This window comes from Nuphar pumila, chromosome 8 (genome assembly GCF_984573655.1).
Source record: "Nuphar pumila chromosome 8, dmNupPumi1.hap1.1, whole genome shotgun sequence".
NCBI lineage: Eukaryota > Viridiplantae > Streptophyta > Magnoliopsida > Nymphaeales > Nymphaeaceae > Nuphar > Nuphar pumila.
This window is the reverse complement of record NC_143256.1, coordinates 39992041-39998404: the sequence shown is the minus strand read 5'-3', so window position 1 is coordinate 39998404 and position 6364 is coordinate 39992041.

Sequence of the window (6364 nt, the reverse complement as noted above, 5' to 3'; positions counted from 1 at the left end):
TGGCCAACCAGTTTCGTCATAATGGGAGCTGGGCACAGTGCGGGTGGCCCGCGCGCCTAGCACAGGCTTTCAAGATTTTCTTTTTCTCTAGTAAGTTTTCGTGTTTCTTCTCTTTATTCTTTTTTTCCCGTCTTGGACTGAAATGCCGGTCTGAACCATTGGTTCAGACCAACACTATAATCTGGTTTGACCGAATTTTAGTGAGCCTTGACCCAGCCCGATTCTTGTTGTTCACCTTATTCGGACCGGGTGTGCTCTGCTTAATGTTGAGCACCTAGACCCTAATCGGTTAGCCTCCTTCCCATTCAGGTCTGAACCAACGTCAGACCTGATTCAGTTGACAGTTGGATTGACACATGGTGCCAACCTTGTTTCGCACATTTCTGGTGTCGGGTGCCAGCCGCATGGTGTTGGGCACCCGCGGCTGTGGAAGCCGACCTTTGTGGGTCCAGGCCTGAACCGAATGGTTCAGACCCGTATATGGCTGACAACAGTTTGGTTCTGAGGACCAGACCCACAGTGTCCAGTCCCCTTGGTACCCAGTTCGTGGGGTACTTGCGGTTGCCCTATTGGCGGCTTGTTTCAGCCCCATCCGATCCTATTAAGAAGTCGGGTGCAAGCAGAGAATCAGATCCGATTCTCATGGCTGGGCTTAGTGGTCAGGTCCGGAGGACCAAACCAACGTTTTGTGCATAGGCCTCTTGGCAGCATGTGCGGCCTCTATGCCGAAACCTATGAAGACTAAGACACTCCAGGAATCGACTGTTAGGAATAATGTCTGTTTTATATATGACCAGATTTACAACTACACCATTAGTTGGTCCTTGATGAGCGCAAATCCAGGTTTGTTTCCCCGCACCCTTTCACACCTTGATTAGGGTGTTGGCATGCGAGCACATGCCTTGAGCTGCCTTTGTACCGGGTTATTAGGTGTATTATTGCGCCTATACCTAGATATAGTTGTGTACATACATGAAAGTATATATATATATATATTTCAAACCCATAAACGTTTGCTTCGGTATGACCGAATGGACTTGCGACACTCTTGTGTCCCATCCAGAAATTTATTTTTCCCAGATGAAGTTACGCTCCTAAGTAAGTGTAGAACTCCATAGAGTTGCCCTGTTCGGTTTGGCAATGTCCTTATTTTCGGGTCCGCAGGCGCGGCACCCCGAAACCGTGGCAATGCTAATGTAATTCCCATTACATGGATTATTTCAGTATCACCTTCGACACGTACGCGTGTCATGTCGCGTAAGGAAGACCCTTATGCCCTGAGTTACGTACAATGCCTAGTTAAAGAACCCCGACGAATATAATTGCAGATCCACATATTTGGAAACTTCGTTGAACTACAAGTGTAGTTGAAATATCTTTGCTTCGGGTCCACAGGCGCGGCACCCATACCGTGGAAATAGCTAATGTTGTTCCCATAAGACGGAATATCCAAGATTCACTTCAAACGCCTGAGTGTGTTGAACTACATGTAATGGTCTTTTGTGTTGCAGTTGCATCTTCCCTGCTGTAAACACCCCAAATTTTCACTCACCTCCCCAACATTTCCACCAAGCATCAACATCCAGCCTCTGAAATCGCTGGAGGGCAAAATGGTCATTTTCTCAGCCCGGACCTTATAAAAGTCCAAATTTCATCTGGAACTCTCAAAGTCTCCCTATTTTAGCTCAGATGTTCAAAATTTTATTCCTGACAGGAGACAGGCATCTCCAAGTCTTGGTTCAAGATTATATTGCATAAGACATGTCATTGTATAGCATTGCATTAGCATTTCATATCACTGCACTGCACAGCATGTCATTTCGAGGTCCAGAACTCTCGATTTCAAAATTTTCAATCCAGATTAGAATTTCAACTCTTTTCAAAATTGATTTCAAAACCCTGGGTCTTCAAAATTATCAGTTCTTCCCATTTTACCCCCAGGGCTCTGAATTTTAAAATATTTCCTCAGGAAAATGATCTGGATAGTTTTAATATGGATTTCAGCCACCTTATCTCAGATTTTGCCCTTTTGACAATTTCAAATATCTTCCTTTTACAAAATTGCCCTACAGGGGCCAACTCTTTTCAAAATTTCTGTTTTTGCCCATTAGTCCAGATTTTATGAAAATTCCAAAAAGAAGTTGTGGTTTTATCCTTATTTCAATAAAGAAGCAATGTGAGACCCACACTGAGGTGGTGTCACACAAGCTTTTCTTTTGAAAATTTGAATTTTTAAAAAACCCAAAAATATAGGAGCCTTGTCCCCTGGATTAGTGCCACTTGTCCTTTCTCTCTCCTCTCATTTACCTGCCATGTGTCAGCATAGGGTTCACCTAGAGTTGGCGCCACATGTCACCTTCTCTCTTCTGCCATCCTTTGACACGTGTCAGTGTGGAGCCACCTTAAGATGCCGCCACATGTCATTAGTCATCCTCTTTATTTTATGCCACGTGTCAATGTCTACCATCTTCACCCTGTGCCAAGTGTCACCATGAGATGCCACGTGTCATGTGTTGTCCTGTTCAGAAAAAGTAGAACTTGTCTCCCCTGAGGTGGCACCATTTGAATTATGTCTCCTGCAGGTGACACATGTCACTCTCTCCTTTCCTCAGGAAAAGCAAGCGACACGTGTCAATCTCTGCTCCTTTCAGAAAAAGCAGAGGACACATGTCTCCCTCCTATTTTTCTCAGAAAAGTAGATGACACATGTAGAAAAAGTTGAAGACACATGTCACTCCCTGCTTTTCTCAGAAAAAGCAAGTGACACATGTCACCCTCTGCTCTTCTCAAAAAAAGCAAGGGACATGTGTCTCTCTCTGCTTTCTTCAGAAAAAGCAAGTGACACATGTCACTTTCTGCCTCCTTCAGAGAAAGCTAGAATTCAAATGTTCAAACTCCAGTCTAAGGTGGCGCAAATCCTGAACTTCACCTTTTCTATTTTGTGTGAGATAGTGCCACGTGTCCCTTTTCCTCCCTCTTGCCACATGTCATTGTAGGAGCCACCCTGAGGTGGTGCCACATGGCAGTCTCTCCTTTCCTCTAGAAAAAGCAGAAATTTAAATTTCAAACTCTCTCTGAGGTGGCACCATCTGAATCCTCTGCCTTTCCTTCTGACACATGTCAATGAAGATGCTCTGAGATGGCGCCACATGTCAGTCTCTCCTTTCATTAGAAAAAGTAGAATTCAAACCCCTCTGAGGTGGCGTCTTCTGCTTCCTCTGCTCCTACCTTCTGACACATGGCAATGTGGATGCTCTGAGATGGCGCCACATGGAAGTCTCTCCTCCTTCCAGAATAAAGCAGAATTTGAATTTCAAACTCCAAGACAACACCCTCTGAGATGGCGCCACATGGAGGGCTCAGATTAAGCTTCTTTGAATTTCAAAATTTTCCAAAAATCTCTATAAATACAAGGCCCCATGCCCAGCCTAGGGGAGCTTCTTTTGGATTTAGCATTTTCACTCTGAGAGCCCTGTTTGAGAATTGAACTTCAGAATTTCATTTTCATTCTTTCTTGGTTTCCTCTCGATTCACGCCCCTCTGGAGCCCATTATCAAGGTAGCCACTCATTTTGGGAGTTCCAAAACCGCTGGAGAACACAAGTTAAGCCTCCATTCCTATTGATTTCACTATGATAATTCTTTTGGTTTGATTCGTGTTGTCGTTTGAAGAAAGAGCTCATCCGAGGGATGGATTGAGCTATTCTCATAAAACGACATATATAAAAATACATAATTATACTTCGTTGATAATTTTTAACATGCATGTAGTTAGCTAGATTTAATTTGCATTTTATTTCATTCATTTAGTACATTTCATGAATTAATTAGGATTAATTTAGCATTTATTTCAATTCTGCTTATTTTCAGTTGGTCTCTGTTTTTGTTAGTCAGTCCACACATCATTTCATGTATTTATGTTTTATTAAAAATCCCAAAAAAATCACGGAATGCGCCGCTAGGTGTCCTTGAAATTTTGCCAAAAATTATGAGGCATTTGAATTTGTTTACTGCGGTAAACATTCAAAATGGCAAGTCGGGTTTTGTCACCCGGGATGCGTTTTGAAAATCATTTGCCGACTTTTAAAATCGTGATATCACTCCTGGGAGATCATCTTTTCTATCCGAAAACTGTTCTAAACTCGAGAAAATATCTAGTTTTTAATATGATTTTTTCAGATTTTTATGATGTTTTTTTATATCTGACAAAAATCCAAGAGTTCAGAACACGTGTCAGAGCCTAATTTGAGCCTCTGAAATCTTGGATCGACTTAGGGCTATGGTTTCTCTTTGTGTGTTGCTCCAAATCCAAAACTATAAAAAGTGAAAATTGTGTCCGTGATGTCCTCTGTTTGCATCTAAAAGCCTGTGATTTTTAGAACAGTGTTGATACCTGCTTCGGATTTTTTTTGTCAGTCCCCTGTTTTGCTATATTTGTCTGTTCTGTTAGTTTAGGCAGGAATAGTTATATTTTTCTCTGTGTTTCTATTGATCAAATGCCGAAGTCATAAACATGAAAGCTGTTCATGTAGGTGTCGTGCATCTCTCTGATTAATTTCATAAATTTCTATAGCTGTTTTATATTTGTTTGGCATTTTACATCAGATTAGGGTGATTTTTACCTCTGTCAGAACTAAATCCCTGTTATTGAACTCACCATGGCTCAAATCCCGAGGCTGTAAAAAACAAAAATGTTCCATTTCGGGTCTTTTATCAGTATGCAAAATATCAGAAGTTTTCATGGTGTAAATCTTGCATTATCATGTTAAGAATTGCATTTGGTTCGGATCCATAGGCAAAATCCACCATTTTAGGACTTTCTTTGAATTGTAGCATTTAAATCATAGCATTTCATGATTTTTAGCATTCTAGGCTGTTTATCAGAGTAAGTAGATGCTTCATACCGAATTTGGTGTAATTTGGAATCCATTTGAGGTTCGGATTAGCCACAAGAATCCATTTGAGGTTCAGATTAGCCACAATACCAAAACAGGGTCCCGTAGGACCCGGATCCAAGTGAAAAACAAGCGAAATTCGTTATTTTCTGATAAATTGCAAAATACCAAATTCTGATTTTACAGTCTTAATGTGTCTAGCAGCATGTCATCATATCTCTTACTACATTTTATCATCATTTGATTCAATTTGAACTTCAAAATCTCAATTTTACCAAGTTTTCCTTCAAAAAACCCTGATTTTAAAGGTATAACTTTATAATTAGGGGTATTTTGGTCATTTTGACCACCATTCCGGATTTCAAACTATTTTCCACCGAATTTCTTGCCTTTTTATCATTTCAAATATCAAGGAAGCATGAGAATAGGGTTTATATCCAATTAAATCCAATAATTTCATAATATTATTGGAAAATCTTGGAAAAACCCACATATTTAAGCTAACTCTATTTCAAGTTTGGCAGGGACATTCAAATGAAGGAGCTGAAGTCTGCAAATTTCTTTTATTTCATTTATTTAGTGATGTAATAATGTAAATTTTGGAATAAGAGAGTTAATTTCCTGCTTAGACTAGGATGCATATCATATAGTTTGAATTTATGCAATATCCTGCTTATATGATTCATGCATTGTTATTTCAAAAGCACTATGGATATTCACGAATGGCACGTGCACCCACTCTTAGGGAGTTGATGAACTCGGTGGAATCCATATTTACGGCCCTAGTCGAGATATGAATGAGACCCAGATCCATCATCTTTCTACTAGTCACATTGAGCCTACACTCTTAGGCTATCTTGAAAATGCACATCATATTTCCAATGTTTTCAAAATCTTGTGCATTAAATCAATTAAACTCGGAACATATTCATGGCCACAGTCAGAATATGTGAAGGATTTACTTTGACTTAATACACATTTTTCCAACAAATTTCCCTAGAAAACTTTTCAAAGTGCATTCTTTCATTCATATCATTTGCATCATGAAATCATTGGTCTTCTTATGATTTTCTTAAGAAAATTTCATTCTCAAGAAATCGATTTCTCAAGAAACTCTAAGAATCTTTCAAAATCGGTTTTCCCAAGTCAATTTCCCCATAGTTTTTCCTGGAAAATGTTATTTTCTTAAGAGCTTCAAAAGAGTTTTCCAATCTTTTTCCAAGATCAAAATCGATTTCCAAGTATTTCAAGGGTAAAATTCCCAGGATTTCAATTTCCCAAGTTTTGAATTTCCTTCTCCAATGAGCTTTCCTATGAATTTCCATCATTTTCCTAATAAAACTCTCAAAGTCCAAGTTTTCCTAAGAAGTATTTCCCTTTTCAAAGGTTCACCTTTTCCTCAAGAATCACTTCCATTTTCCCAGGATTTTCAACTATTCCTGATTTCCTCACATCTTTATAAGCTTTCTC